Source organism: Emydura macquarii, unplaced genomic scaffold (assembly GCF_026122565.2).
Source record: "Emydura macquarii macquarii isolate MOO-44397 ecotype Brisbane River unplaced genomic scaffold, CSIRO-AGI_Emac_v2 contig_212, whole genome shotgun sequence".
Taxonomy (NCBI): domain Eukaryota; kingdom Metazoa; phylum Chordata; order Testudines; family Chelidae; genus Emydura; species Emydura macquarii.
The window spans coordinates 7,567,522-7,584,170 of record NW_027130349.1 but is presented as its reverse complement, the minus strand read 5'-3'; the positions used below and the strand labels follow the sequence as shown (position 1 = coordinate 7,584,170).

The following is a 16,649-nucleotide window of genomic DNA, read 5'->3' as shown; positions in this document are numbered from 1 at the left end:
TACACCCAGATTTATGGCAAATGACCCACACCCACGTGCTGCAGAAGAAGGGTAAAAATCCCCAAGGTCACTGCTAATCTGACCTGTGATAAAATTCCTTCATGACCCCACATATGGCGATCAGTCAGACCCTGAGCATGTGAGCAAGAACCAGTCAGCCAAGTACCTGAGAGAGAGAGAAAGTGTATGCTCGGTGCCACCTCAGAACCCTGGCCCACCGCTCCCAATGTCCCATTTCCAGTTGTGGCCATCCCTGATGCTTCAGAGGAAAGGGATTTTTAAAACCTCTTACAGAATACAGTGGAAGGGAAATTCCCTTCTTGAACTCTGCTGGTGGCTGGCTAAAACCCTGACGCATGAGCTTTAGGAACATAAAACATAAATCAGAAGTGAGCCTCAGGGCTATTGAGTCCTGCCCCTACCATCATAAGCAACCCTGCTATACAACTGCACTCATAAATTTGTCCTTCATAAGGTTGCTTCCTTCTAACGCTGAACAAGAAGCATTATTAGAACAACCTTAGCTGTAAAGCTAACCTAGCTCTCAATGATTCTTTATAGAATTTTGGCCCAGAATCTCTCCCTGTCCCTTTCTTGCCTGACCTCCAGCTACAAATGTAAAGAAATAGTACACAACCTCACCCAACCTTCCTCAGGAAAATATATGTTCTATAGTAACCAGAACGTTTATCAGTTAGAAACGTAAAACTTCTTCATTTAAGGAGTTTTCTTACTTTGTTCATATATGATCAATTAATAGATTTATGTCCATAAGAAAATGAATAGACCTATCAGGTAGGCTCATTAATTGAATCTATTCTGATTAAATAAAATGAATGTTCACTTCCCTGTTTCATCAAGAATTATAATAAAGGTTTTAACATGGCCTGGAGGGACATTCGAACTAGCAATTTAGTCTGTAAGACAGAAAGCAGATTTTGTGTTGGAAAACAAATTTAAATATGTGACTACAATAAGCCCATGTGTAAATTTGAAATGCATTTACATAAAGATCTGGACACTTAAATCAAAGAATTCTCGAGGGAGTTCTTTTAGGGTGAACACCACTATTTTTTTCTTTAATTAGCACTGACTTGAACACATAACCTTTAAAAACCAGTACAAGAAAAGGAAGCAGTTTATATTTTGAGAGTTTTTTGAGAAGGTCTGGATTGTGTGTGTGTGTTTTTCCCCCTTTGTGACTGAAAACTTTTCCAACAACAAAGTGGCTTTTAGGGAATGTCCCGGGGTTATAAGCACAACAGGTTGGTACTCTATAATTATTGGTTATAGTACCAGTGTCTCAGGACATGTATTCTGGCAATTGTTCATGAGAGGAATGCTTGGTTATTAGTAACTAATCTTTCTTGCCACTTTCTCTCTGTCCTTTTATTCCATAAACACCCATCAAGGATTCACTCCCTCTCTGACCACTTCATCCTCTTCCTCTCTGACCACCACTCCCCAATTTATTCTTTGTTTTTCCCTCCTTTCTCATTCCCTCTCTCTGGCTGGGAGTACTGCATAGGAAGTTAGCACATAGCTCTGTTCCTTTTCTTGCTCTGGCTGGAAGCAGGTAGTCAGATCAGTGAATGGAGTGCTGTTCACGAGATTACTCTAATGCCTTAAGCAGGACGGGGAACACTCTTCTGGATGTTGTCCCACCACAAGCCCATGTGCTTCATGTAGAGTAACATAGAAAACATAGGAATTATCAAAATGGATCATATGGATGGTTCTAGTCCAATATCCAGCAGCAGCCATCATCAGACACTTCAGAGGAAGATGCAAGAAACCCCACATAAGCAGATGTGGGAAATCTTCTCCCCATCGCATCTGATGAAGTGGGTTGCAGCCCACGAAAGCTTATGCCTGCAGAAATTAAATTTGTTAGTCTTTAAAGTGCTACAGGACTCTTGTTGTTTTCCCCATGAAAGTCTCATCCTAATCCTTAAGAACTAGTTATGGTCTTAAACCCTGAAGCATGTGGTCTTATGTCCCTTCCAGAGTATTGCACTCTGGATATTCTTGTTATCCATATAAATGTCCAATCCCTTTTGGAATGTTGCTAAATTCTTCATCTTGTAGTAAACTCCAGTTATGGCTTTTGCATAGGCAAGAGAAGCATAGAGATGTGGATGCAGTGGCAGAATACCTGAGGTATTTCAGGTGAAGTATAAATAGATTTCTGGACCATTCCATCTCAATAAATAAATAAAATAAATAAATGGGAACTCTGCTGAGGGCTGAACAATGTAAGGAATAGCACACAACATTCCTTACACTTAAAAAACTAGTTTGGACATCTACCCAAGAATGATCATATAAGCAGAAATATGGCCACTCACTAAAGTAAAACAAAACAAGCCACGCAAAATCAGAAGCTACATTTTGGAGAATGAAATGTGAAAACATACTTTATACAAACCATTTTCACCTGTAAATCTCAGAGCACTTTTCATAAGATGGGGAAAGTGGAGCACAAAAAAAATTAAGTGATTTGCTCAGAGTTACAAGTCAAGGTGGACATCTGAAAGACTGAAAGGAAGCTAGATGCTAAAGAAAAATCTATATTGCAAGAAGAAATGGACGTTAGACATCAAGACCATCCAAAGACAGAGAGAAAAAATGGTAGCTTTTTTGGGACCTACATTGTAATGGTGTTGCAGTTAGTGGGATGAAACTGGCAGCATTATAGTAAGGCTTTTATCACATTAAGCCAGACTGCGCCCCCTCGTCCTACCACTTGTGTGCAATTCTCATAGGAGTAATCCCCTAAACTTCAGTGGGCCCTATATGGGTGCAGAGGCCTGCCCATCTGGATCCAGTTTGTAGCCATGGTCACTATCTGGGATTTGTGTTGAATGTTACTCAAATGATGGGTGGAACTAGCCATTTGTTATTTTTTGCTAAACCTCAGCAAAATGATGATGAAGTGAATGTACATTGCATAGACTCATATCTCCTGCTTTATTTAAAGCCATTCACTCATCCCCTGGGGTTATTTTTGGTTAAATTGTCCAATAGGGAAAAGAAAAATCATTAAAATATGTAGACTGTAGATTCATTTTTTAAAAGTAATGATTACAAAAGAAGGGCAGGGGGACTTTAAGTTCATATGGGGATACAATTTACCAGAAAACAGAGTAGGTAGTGTGAAAATACACATGAGGTACTTTAAGGTATGTGTGTACATGCATCTGATTTGTTAAGTGTAGAGTATCTCAGTTTTGTATGTGATGTGGCAGTTATTATGGCAACAATACATTTTTATGAGCAGTATTAAATGGTAGACTGAGTAACACCATGTATATTAGTAGGGATTAAAGTTACTTCTGCTCTGTTATCTTCCTTTCACACATTTAAATATGTTTCTGAACTATTTCTATGAGTCTGTATACAGTTCTCCTTGCATGCTTTTCTTGAGTAAATAAAAAGAGCAGACTTTTAAAAGGCAGAAATTAAACCAATTGCACCATCAATTACACTTCATTAATAATGATCCATTTTTCATCTCCACAGTAATAATGCTTTCAGTATTGTTTAAAGGCAAATGTGTGACTTCCATTGTGTCTGTCCCATATTGACAAAGATCAATGTGGTCAAAAGGCTGGTAGCATTGTTACATGTTGGCAAAAGGAATATTCTTCTACAGTCATACTTTTAAGGCACTCATCTGCATTTGGGATGTTGTGGAACTATGCCAGAGGCAGTGTACAATGAATGCCTCCTTAAGCTGCAAACACCCCAGAGAAGCATGCTTGCTGGAGAAGTGTTACTTTAAGAAGGTGCAAGATATGTTTCTCTCTGCAGCCAGTCATCTCTATAGGGCAGTGCGGAGAGGGTGCAGAATCATGTGCTTCCTGCCCTGCTTGGGATACCTAGTACCCCTAGAGGCTCTCACTAAGAGCATTCCTCATGCACAAGGGGGTACAAGGACTAAAATTATAAACTGATACTGTGTGGAGACTCTTAAGGGAAGTAGTTCCTTGCGCTGTCCCCATCCTTTGATAATTGTGTAGCTGAACAACACAATGTGGCCTGACTCTTCACATACATTTCAGATTTTTTTTACCTTATCTATCTTTTAAGAACCCCCTGCAAAAGAATAACAAATAATAATAAAATGGTCCTGATAGCAAGTAAGCACCCAGACATCTTGTGACAGCATGCACTCGTGTATTCATGCCAAACACACTATTGTAATCTTTCTACAAAATATGCCTTGTGAGATATTATTTCAAAACTAATAATTTGCTGGTCAACAATATCATGGTGAAATGAATAGAGCAACATTATATGTAAAGTTATAATTCCCCCTTGAATGAGGTTGAGTGCACAGGTTCAAACCCACATAGCCCTGATTAGGCAGGACCAATCAAGCAGGTCTTAAACAAAGGAATGTGTATTTAACTCAATTTACATATACATTGTAAACAGGGTCCTTAGACAGTGAGAGGGGGGAAGACAGGAGACAAGGAAAATCTGCATTTCAGCAAGTGGAGGCGATAAGAAACAGCATGCAATCTTTTTCACTACCAGATCCCATGTCTCCATGCTCACAGCTGGAAGGAACTTTATCTGAGGTAATCCTCAGGAAAATGCATTTGAAAGGGTAACTGAACTATGAAAGTGAGGGGCAAAACCACACAAGTTATCTCTCCCTTTTCCAGCTAAGAAGACAAAAGAAACAGCCTATGGACTTTAGAAGAAGATCCTGACCTGAAATTTGCTCTGCCATGTTGCCGGGAGCATGTGGTAAGAATTTCACCTTGAACCAAGTCTAGTTTAAGTTTAGAGAGTGTTTTATCTTTATATTTAATTTCTGACTTTAATGCCTTATCCGAGTTCTCACTCAAGATCTCTCTCTTTGTAGGTTAAATACATTTATTTTATTCTTTAATCAAAACTAATCCAGTGTTGTGAACTGTGTGGGTAACTCCATTTAGGATAGCAGACTCTTGTATATTGATCCCCTTAGAAGGGCAAGGGACTAATATATCTGGATTTTCCAGGAGAGGGCTGGACAGTGCTGAGCACATGTTTTTTGGGGAAAATCTGGGACTGGGAGTGTGTTGGGCTCACCCTGCAAGTAGTAACCAAGGCTGCTGGAAGCCAGCTTGTGGCTCATGTTTGCTAACAGGCTGCTGGTTTCAGTGTTGCTGGACCAGGGCTGTGGCTTTACACAGACACTCAGGGTGTGACCTGCATGCTGTTTGGCTGTTGTGAGGAGCCCAGGTTGGGAGCGACAGCAGCAAAGCATTGTGAGGCACCTTGGGTTTCAGGGCAGGGGTGACATAGCCCCTTGCTGGTCTGGATTGCACTCTACAGTGTCACACATCTATTAGAAATTTACAGGCATTGTAATTCCAAGAATTTGTATTTACTTCTGCGTATTCTCAATGGGTCCAATTCACCCACATGCATAGTGCCAGCCCAAGGCCCTTAATCTATCATACGGCTCTCTGGCTCTTGTCAAACCATCCCTACTAAGGATGATTTTTATACTTAGCTCATAGAAATACTCCTTAAAAAGCTCTTTTTTTGGCCTTTGGAATGAATCTGATTGCACTATATGGCAGGTAGTTTCACAATAATTTCCCATGGGGAATACCTCTGGAGTCTACTGCAAAGGCTTTATCATCCATTCTGCAAATTACTCAGTTCAAACCTAGATTGTATGTGTGTATGTGAGGCTATTTTCCATTGAAAGAAGAGGGCACAGGCCCTTTTCTTGGAGAGCGTGGTACAAATATTTCAGCTATGTGTTTCTTCTAGAGTGACCAAACAGCAAGTGTGAAAAATTGGGACGGGGATGGGGGGTAATAGGCACCTATATAAGACAAAACTCCAAATATTGGGACTGTCCTTATAAAATTGGGACATCTGTTCACCCTAGTTTCTTCTTTCTTTTGATATTATTAACAACAAAGAAAATGAATTGTGAAGGGGTAAAATAAACATGATTCACCTGTTACATAATGGAGAAAAGACAGGAATGGGGCCCTAGGAACAATTTGCTCAATCCTCATTGTAAGAAAGGCTGCACAATTAACTCAAATAAAAATACAGAGTGTAAATTTTGTTTTCTAAAAATTTGCTGTGTGCAATAGTAACTTTTTTTTATTCCTGGAAGTGCATAAGGTATTGCTCTGTCTTTTGTACCTCTCAAACTATGTCAGTCTTATTTACTCGCTCACTGAGAACTGCCTGAGGCCATTTGCTGACAAACCACCGAATAACACTACTACTAAACATCTAGTGATCGTTTTAGATGCTGAAATAACTCCCCTTCCTGTCCCCAGAATATTTTTCACTGAAACAAAGGCACTTCCATATGGAATACAAAAGTTTGCTGTACATAAGCAGCCAAGACCAGTTGGCAACTTTTGGTTCAACACTGATCAATCTGCCTTGTTCAAAATTCAGAAGTGAGTCAATGGGATTAAAGGAAAGTGTTTTCCCAAAATGCCTGGGAAATGCCAAAACAGAGCTGCATTTAAAATGGTTGTTACCTCTTGAGAAAACAAACTTATCTGACTACATAAAAAGTTTATAATATATTACAATTATTTAAAATGTTCCCCCTGTGCTTCCAAAAAACTTCTGCACCCACCTGCTTATCCACCAGGTATATTGCTCTGAACTATCTGCTTTCTCACTGCTATTCAGAGACCTGTATGCTTGAAAAAGTCAATAGGGAAGGCTGCTTTCTTTCTGTGCAGTTTGGTGGATGGAACAAAATTTAATTATTACTAAACCGTTTTGTTTTTCAGATTTATTCTCAGAATGCAGATTGAGTCAATAAATGGTTTTATGGCATATCTGAACTTTTGGAAGACTCATAACTGTCAGTTTATTCATATATTCTGCACTCCATTTTATATGTTTCTCACTTGAATTTTTAGAAGAAGCACTTGTGGGCAGAGAATGTGGTTCTTCTTCAAGTGATTGCTCATGTCCATTCCACTATAAGTGAGTGCACACCTCGGTGCATGGTTCCCAGAACATTTTCCCCTTAGCTGATCCCGTAGGGCCAGCTCTGGTGCCCCCTGGAGTCCTGCACGCATGCCGCGGTATATGAAGCACTTCTGGCCCTACGGCCCCTCAGATCCTTCTTTCTGCCCGTGACGGTTGCTGGAACTAGCCTTGCTCTTTGCAAGTACCATTCCCCATTGTTTGAACTCCTTGTTATTCGTAGTCCTTAGTTAGTTAAGTAGTGTTCAGTTTAGTTAGATAGAAGCCCCTGAGGGGCTTAGAGTGGCCGGGCTATGCCCTGGTCACCTGGATTTAAGCTGTGTGCCTCCTGCGGGAAGGTTTCCCCACTCAGTGACCCCCACGATTGGTGCCTTAAGTGATTGGGGGAAGAGCACAGGACAGACAAATGCGAAATACGCAGGGCTTTTAAATCGCGGACCCGGAAGGCCCTGGAGATCCGGTTAAAAGCCCTGCTAATGGATGCAGCGCTCCACCCGGCATCTGAGCCGTCCCGATCTAGAGCACACCGCTGGCACCGACATCGACTTGGCACCCAGCGACATCCCCGGTACCGAAGAAGAAGAGACAGCGCACAGAGCGCGGACAGTCCCCTGTGCCGCTGATAAGGGTGGGGTCGAGTGCTGAGATGCATCAAGCACGGTCCATTGAGTCTTTTCTCTGGTGCCGGCATCTCCGGGCAGGGAGCCTCCCCGGACTCCTTGGGAGTGGGAGAGTGCCCCTGCCAGTGCTGTCGACACCGGAGGCTTTTCCCCCGAGGCTTTTCCCCGGACGAGGCAGTCTCCAGGGACCACATGGAGCCACTGGAAGATTTCAGGGTGCACCAGGAGGCTGGAGGTTAAAGAGTTAGAGGAGGACAAATATACCCTTTTCAACGTGCTGGCGGCAGCTGCCCCAGCAAGGGTGGCTCTCCCAGTCCATGACAGGGTCCTTAAAATTGTCAAGGCCCTGTGGCAGACCCCCTCCTCGATCGCCCCTACATCGATGGTGGCCTAGAAAAAGTATCATGTCCCAGCCGAGGGGTTCGAGTATCTATTCACCCACCTGGCCCCGGGAACCCTGGTAGTTGATGCGGCCAACCAACGGGACAGACAAGGTCAACCAGGGTCCACGCCCAAAAACAAGGGCAACAAAAAACTAGACTTATTTGGGAGGAAGTCTTATTTGATGGCAGCCCTGCAGTTCAGGATTGCCAACCATCAGGCCTTACTGGGCAAGTACAATTTTAATTTGTGGGACTCCCTCAGCCGGTTTGCTGAGGCCCTGCCCCAGGACCAGGCCGCAGACTTCGCCACTGTCCTGGATGAAGGAATCACGGTGACTAGGGTGGCGCTACAGACATCCAGTGATGCTGCAGACTCGGCGGGTAGGGCCATGGCCTCTGCCATCGCCATGAGATGGTGCTTGTGGCTGCAAACCTCAGGACTGTCCCAGGAGGTGCAGCAGTCCATTCAGGACCTCCCCTTTGATGGGTGGGGCCTGTTTTTGGATCGGACCGATGCGAAGCTGCACCGTCTTAAGGACTCCAGGGCCACGCTTCGCTCCCTGGAGCTGTACACACCCCAAGCTTCCAGGCAGCAGTCACAGCCCCAGGCACAGCAGCAACCAAGACCTCCGCCTAGACCCTTCCATCCCTATAGGAGCAGAGATAGAAACGGAGTTTAGAAGGCGAAATCAGCCCCCTAGCTCATCCTCAGCTCCCCATCAGGGGCCCCCCAAGGGGTCGGGCAATCGGAAAAGGCAATTTTGATGTTATGCCCGAGGGTGGCGCCCCTACTGCTCCACTGGATCTGTCCCGTCCCTTCCTAAACAAATTAAGGCCCTTCTACGCTGAATAGGCAAAAATCACATCAGACCATTGGGTCCTCAGGATAGTCCTTCGGGGTTACGCCCTACAATTTACATCTACCCCCCACAACAGCCCTCCCTCCCCATCCCTCTTCAGGGACCCCTCTCATGAGCAACTCCTCTTGCAGGATGTCGACACACTCCTCAACAAGGGGGCAGTGGAAATGGTCCCCCAAGACAGAAAGGGGAAGGGATTCTATTCCAGGTACTTCCTCATCCCCAAGGCAAAGGGGGGTCTGAGACCCATATTAGACCTGCATCGTCTAAACAAATATGTCAAACAACTCAGGTTTCACATGGTTTCCCTAGCCTCCGTAATGCCTTCCCTAGATCCAGGAGACTGGTATGCTGGCCTCGACCTCAAGGACGCATACTTTCATGTGTCCATCCTCCCCAGCCACAGGCACTTTCTCCATTTCACAGTGGCTGGATCCCACTACCAGTTTACAGCCCTACCCTTTGGCCTATCTTCAGCTCCAAGGGTGTTCACCAAATGCATGGTGGTAGTGGCTGGCCACCTGAGACAAAGAGGTGTGCAAATCTTCCCTTATCTGGACAACTGGTTGATCAGGGGCAGGTCCAGGTCCCAAGTGCAGGAGGGCGTGACCCTCACTTGCTCCACATGCAGCAGGCTGAGACTGCTCATAAACAAGCAGAAGTCCACACTAACCCCAGTGCAACGCATAGAATTCATTGGGGCCACACTGGACGCTTCCCAGGCCAGAGCCTTCCTTCCTCAACCATGGTTTGAGGTGATGGCCTTTATCATCTCCCAGCTGTATTGGTGCCGCACGACAACAGCTAGGCACTGCCTACAGCTGTTAGGCCAGATGGCGGCCTGCACGTATGTAGTGAGGCTTGCTTGCCTGAGGCTCAGGCTGCTTCAGGCATGGTTGGCCTCGGCATATGTGCCAAGCAGACACAGTTCCCCCGCCAGTCCTAGCCTCCCTAAACTGGTGGCGGACTCAAGGGCAGTGTTGAAGGGCATTCCATTCAAGGAACTGATCCCGTTAGTCACCCTAATCTCTGATGCCTCTGATGTCGGATGGGGAGCCCACATCAGAGCCAACCTAGGCACTCAGGGGCTTTGCGCGGGGGAAGATAGGTGCCTGCACATCAATGTGAAGGAGCTCAGGGCCATTCGGCTAGCATGCAAGTTGTTCCTCCGATTCCTGATGGGCAGGGTGGTGCAGGTGCTGACAGACAACACCGCAGCCATGTTTTATATAAACAGGCAGCGGGGAGAGTGCTCCTTAGCCCTCTGCCAGGAAGTAATCTGTCTGTGGGACTTCACTGTGAGGCACGACTTCCACCTGACTGCCTCTCATCTCCCGGGAGTGAGGAACGACAAGGCGGATTGCCTCAGCAGGTCGTTTCTACCCCGCCATGACTGGTCATTGCTCCCGGAGGTCGTGGCTTTGATCTTCCAGAACTGGGATGTTCCCCAACTGGACCTATTCGCATCGGCCTGGAACACGAAGTGCCCAAGGTTATGCTCACTCTGGGGTCACGAGGCTGGATCAATATCCGACGCACTCCTCATTGCCTGTACGGGAACCCTAATGTACACATTTCCCCCTTCCTCCTGCCCAAAGTTCTCTTGAAAATAAAGAGGGACAGGGCTGATGTGATACTCATTGCCCCGGTCTGGCTGAGACAGCATTGCTTCAATATGCTGCTGGACCTTTCAATCGCCCCGCCCCTGGAACTCCTGAGACGGCACGACCTTCTCTCCCAGGACCATGTTCGCCTGTTGCACCCGGACCTGGACTCCCTGCACCTCACGGCATGGAGGCTCTGTGGCTGACAGAGGGAGAGAGAGCCTGCTCAGCACAGGTCCAACAAGTCCTGCTCGGCAGCAGGAAACCTTCAACACAAGTCATGTATCGGGCTAAGTGGAAGCGGTTTACCTGTTGGGTGGAGTCCCAGGGTATTCCGCCAACCCTCTCTCCTATTCAGGCGATCGTGGAGTATCTGCTCCAGCTAAAGCTCCAGGGTCTGGTGCTGGCCTTGCTGAGGGTTCACCTGGCAGCCATTTTGGCCTTCCACCAGCCCTGAGAAGGGAGATCGCTGTTCTCCCATCCCATGTAGGTCAGATTCCCCAAAGGGGTGGAGAGGCTCTACCCACTGGTCCGCGACCCAGTGCCTCTATGGGATCTCAACATGGTTCACTCCAGATTCATGCGGCCCCCCTTTGAACCCATGGCTTAATACCCTCTGCTCATGCTTTCATGGGAGGTAGCCTTCCTGGTGGCCATTACCTCAGCTAGGAGGGTCTCCAAAATTAGGGCCTTGACCTCGGATCCCTGTATACAGTATTTTATAAGGATAAGGTGCAGTTGAGGCCGCATCCATCCTTCCTGCCCAATGTGGTTTCTCCATTTCACTGTAACCAAGATATTTTTCTCCCGGTGTTTTTTCCCAAACCGCACAGTTCGGAGGAGGAGAAGAGATGGCATTCGCTGGACATGAGATGAGCCCTGGCCTACTGCATCGAGTGGACAAAGCTGTTCCAGAAATCGACATAGCTCTTCGTCGCAGTGGCGGACCGGATGAAAGGCTCACCTGTCTCCACCCAGCACATCTCCTCGTGGATTACATCGTGCATCAAGTTCAGAAGAGGGTGCTGCTTCCAGGAACCATCATAGCGCACTCAACCAGAGCTCAAGCCTTGTCTACAGCCTTCCTGGAGAGAGTGCCCCTGCAGGACATCTGCAAAACTGCCATGTGGTCATCGGTGCATACCTTCGCGGCCACTATGCCATTGTCCAGCAGGTGAGAGAGGACACTGGATTTGGCAGAGCTGTATTGAGGGCAGCTCACCGGTAACTCCGGCCCACCACCAAAGCTTGTTATGGTTTGTTAATCACCTGTAGTGGAATGGACGTGAGCAACACATCTCGAAGAACATCAGTTACTGGTAAGTAACCTTGTTTTTCTGAGGGGGGGGAGAAGTGATTTTGAGAGGGGATTTGGGGGATTGGGAATAACTGCAGACCACCATCTCTGTTCAGGGCCCAAGCCTGGGGTTCCAAAGTGCAGAGTGGGTTGGAACTCCCTTCTTTTCAAAGCACTATGAGAGTGAAAGGATTAATATGTAGTCCCCCGGGCAGCTAGGAATTATAATTTAGAGTTTAGCAAGGCATGATGGGAATGGGCAAGGGTATGAAAGGTTCTTCTTATCCTCATAAGTAGAGAGATTTTCAGGAAGCCACAAAGGGAGAGTCGTATTTCCTAGAAGAAGATGGTGTAACACAGTTTATTTGTTATGCTTGTCTGATGTACAGATTTTTGTTTGGAGGAACAGAACTCTGTAGCCAACCCATGCAACAGTTTAGAAGGCCTGAAAAGGAAAAGCCTTGACAGAGAGATTTATTTTATCTTTTGAGGAGGACTCCATGTGTGGAGCCACCCACTGTCAGGACAAAGCTGGGAAATGTTTCAGAATTGTTTTATTTTCATCCGCCTAGAAACAACCAAGACTCCATGAACTCAGATTCAAAATATTGTGCAAATGAACCTGTGTACAAAACAATGTTTACATAAATTACAAGGGGTAGAATTCTATTCTCATTTAAATGACATTGGGGTAATGGGGCTACACCAGTCCACCTGAGAATTTATACTCCCTGGGCCTGACTCTCAATTACATGAAGGGCTTCCTTAAGACCTCTTTACATTGCCAGAACAGTATAGCATAGGTGCAAGTCCCCATTTTTCAATTTCTCTATCTTGCTTGGTTTTATCTATACTGCCTGTTGGATAGGACCAGATTATGAACCCCTTATTCGTCTTAGTCCCATTTCCTCCTGTTGTACTATCTGGGCAAGTAACGCTTCAAAGTGAGTATAGTGCTCACAATCTGGTCCTCTGGTATCTATGGGCCAGATTCTGATACCCTTACTCAGAGGACTAGCACCTTATTTCACAAGCAGTCCCACTGAAATCAATGGAATTATTTGTGAAGCAAGATGCATCTCAACATGAGTGAGTGTGGTAAAATCTGGCCATAGGTGCTGATTTTTCCTTGTCTCCCTTGTCTTATTCCCGCCTTCCTTTTTAATTCTTTCCTCTCTCTGCTAGGTCTTGAGGCATTTCCCCCCCAGTTTTCTTCAGTGTCTGTATTTTCCTCCAGTCTAATTTTTCTCATTCTTTTCACCCTTTTCCTGACAAACCTTTCTATTAAAAATTTTGTCACTTTTCTTTTTCTGGCCTTTCTTCTTATATCTATTTTTACCTGTCATGTTTTCTCTTGCCCGCTTCCTCTTTACTGTTGTCCTTCCCAGTTTCTCCCACTATTATCCAGAGTGCTGAGCGCTATGGGTCACTGGTCTGCTCTGGCATGGCTATGCCTGTGTTCCTAAGTAGACTTTTAAAATATTATTAATTTTTTTCAGGCTTAAATAAATGAAAAATACCCAGTTCTTATATATATCATTATCAATTTCTGTATTGATGAAGATGTAGCATGGTTTATGTCAGAAAATAGGATGCTACTGTAATTCTAGTATCTTATATTAACTGACTATTTAAAATCCAGGGAACAGATCTGTTCTTCTCCAGCTGAACAGAATATCCAGCCCACAATTTGGCTTGATAAACAGGCTAAGTACATAGCTTTCTTCCTTTCTAAAAGTATGTGTAAATAGGAGTCAGAGTAGTGTGTTAGTCCTTCTGAAGTGGCTGATATTCAGTAATATCTGTCTTTAGACTTATATTATTTTAAAAGCATGTGTAGAAGGAGTTAGAATGATGATCTCTCAACATCTTTCTCTAATAAAATAAAGAGGCCATTTTAGAGCAACATTTTTCAAAGGTTTCCAATCTAATATTTTCTATAATCTAATTTTTTCAGAAGCCTTTTTCAGAAGTCCTCAAAGCTCTGATGCTAATCACGCTTTTGAAGTGCTTTTACTTAACACAGTGCTACTATCCAAAAGAACACCCAAAGTTCTGATTCAACTCACACACAGTTAACTGCGCTTAAACTCTCTACAGTAAAATGCCCTTCCTTAAAAAATAGCCAGTAGTTTTCCAAATCTCATACTAGGTTAGCCTTTTTTGTAGCCTAAGGGCAAATGGTGCCTCAAATAATCTTTGATGAAATATTCCAGTTGATTACTACAGCCTATGCCCTTCCAGCCATTAGATTGTGCTATACCATTCTCTGCTAGATTGAAGAGTCCATAATCAAATATTTTCCCCCCACATAGATACCAACAAGGGCTTCTCCCCAGAGGTCTGGTTCCTAACTTTGTGTCAGGGTCAGCTACAGGAGATTACTTCAGTCCTGTGTCTTCCATCTCTGGACTCCTCCTTCCCCTGTGGGAGCCTTCCTGTTTCTCACTGGCATCACTTACTTTTGGACTGGAGAGCTATGCTTTTTCCCATGATTTATGCTTTCATACATTTGATAAGATGCTTTTGACTTAAGTTGCTTCTGCAAACAGACACATATACAAAACCCTTCTGCATTTGAAAGAATGTATTGTGTATTGAATTGTGCATGGCTGTGTGCATGTGCATTTTTGCATGCCTGTGTTTGAAAATTTTGTCTCCGAATGCCTGTTTTTCCTAGCCATGTTTGGTAATATGATGGGTTCTTAGCAAGGCACCAATGTTTAAATAAGTATGTTAATTAATAAAGTTATGTTGATCTGGGAATTATGTCTAAGACTTACCAGTGGAGCATTCCATGTACATTTTCAAAGTTATAAGATATAAACCATATTAAAATGTGATGTGTACAGATCCTTGATATGTGGTATGTTAAGGTTTTATTGGCACTTGTTTGAGATGGCTGCATAAGGAAGGAATGGTGGAGACATTCATGAATAAAGTGGCCATCCCAAACTCATCACAATACAACCTTTATATTATACCTCATCATCATGTAGTCTTTCTGTCTCTCAGAAATATATACATTATCAGGTCTCGTTGCTATCTAGCAGGCTTACCTTTTTGGAGTCCTAGGTTTGTTGGTATGATGGATTGGGGTATTGCTAAAAATTGGTATACACAGTGGCTCCCTCATCCATTTCCCCACGTCTGCTACATCCTCCCTAAGAAGACATATCATACTGCATCACTGATACAGCTGTTCAGCTAGAACTAGATATCCAGTAGTGTTTTAGTAAGAAGTTTATGGCTTGACATTCAAAGATGCTGAGCAGATTAGCTCCCCAAAAATCAGGCTTTAATGAAGAACCAAAAGACCTGTCAGTCACCATAGGAAATGTTGTCCCTAGGAAATTGAAAATGTTATGTTGCATCACACATGACATACTCCTTCAGATTCAATATTATATCCTTGTGCTGCAAACTAATAACAATTTGCTTGACTGTCACAGTGCAAACAAATTGCTATCAAAGAAGTGGACAAACCACTTATGATTTTTTTTTTTTTTTAAAAAGCAGCTTGGTTTCTATTTTGACTTCCAACCCTAAGCTTCCTAACCTGTTTCTCATGTTATCTAAAAGATACAGACATTCTTTTTGTCACAAGTTTTTCCTGCATTTCTCACAAAACATAAAACTATTATAATAATTCAATAAGCACTTGTAAGTATAAAGATTTACCACATACAAATGGCAATGATTCCTTCTATCAGAATTCTTTGAAGCAAACAAATATTTTGAAAAGCACTCCTGGTAGAAGATTTTTTTAAAAAAAGGTCAGATAAGTGCTTAAAAGAAAAAAGATGAAATAGCCATAAAGTCTGATGTTGTAAAGAGTAGAAGCACTCTAAGAAAAAATGTTTGTTTTAACTTGACTTTTTAAACAAGAGCTGTCAACTAAAGAAGAATGAACAGAAACTTATAAACTAGTGATAAGTGACAGTTTATAACTGAAGTGTCTATTTGTAATTCAAGCAGCAAAATCCAGAGATGAATACGTAACAGAATTTTGATCCTCCAATATTCTTGGTGGTAGCATTTGGAATAATGGCTGAAATCCATTTTTATTTCTAACCCTTTTTTGATTGCACAGATGAGCTAAACCAAAGGGTTAACATTAAGTTATTAACTATATGTGTGCTATTGACCTGAAGCTTCACAAGGACAAGAATGTCAATTGTCTGATCACCTGCTTTTGCTTACTGTATTCTCTTCTAGATTCATTTTTACTCATTTGGGGTTTGATCCTACAAGGTGCTGAGAGCTTCTTGGGTCTCTCAATTCTCAGTGAATTCAGCTCAATACCTTGAAATGACAAACTCTTGAATAGGCAGAATGTGAATCCATCAAGATGTAAAGCCCTCCCATTACTTGCTTTTCATGTCTCACTTCTAAAGCAGTGTCAGACACCCATGTAGCAGAATTTTAGCTAATTAAATAGACACTGGTTAAAGACTATTAGCAAAGAATATTTTAAAAGAATGTTAACTACATACATTACATATTGTCACAACACATGAATCCTTTTTACTGTAGACTGTTTGATCTATCCCTTATGTGCATGAATCAGTCGGACCAGATATCATTTCAATGGCGGTTTTTTTTAAGTTGTCACTGTGACAGACTGACAATATCCTGTAATATCCTGACTGAACCTTATGGAATTAAGATAAAGGTTATTTAATTAAGTTAAACTTTGTTGAATTAGGGCTAATACCTTGGGGTATTAAAATGCAATTATGTATTTTATTATTTGCAGAAATGCAAACTGTATTAAAATGCAATTGTGTATGTGTTGTTTTGACATTGTATGTACCTTCCCTAGTAGGGAGGGGGATGCTAATGTATTTTGTCCATTATTAGCTCTTTGAAGCCATCCCCTGGAGAGCTGCATATATACTAGTTTA

General features: G+C 43.4%; 1 long non-coding RNA gene across 3 annotated transcripts in view; it reads left to right on the top strand.

Moving 5' to 3' along the window:
• LOC137151619 (uncharacterized) overlaps positions 1-16,649 on the top strand; it is a 48,704-nt gene that overhangs the window by 9,801 nt on the left and 22,254 nt on the right. For 2 of the 3 annotated variants that reach the window (XR_010919322.1, XR_010919321.1), the window contains exons 2-4: positions 4,441-4,586; positions 4,674-4,758; positions 6,777-6,828. This is a non-coding gene — a long non-coding RNA (uncharacterized lncRNA). Of the gene's footprint in view, positions 1-4,440; positions 4,587-4,673; positions 4,759-6,776; positions 6,829-16,649 lie in introns of those variants that run through there. The other variant, XR_010919323.1, reaches the window with a different exon arrangement.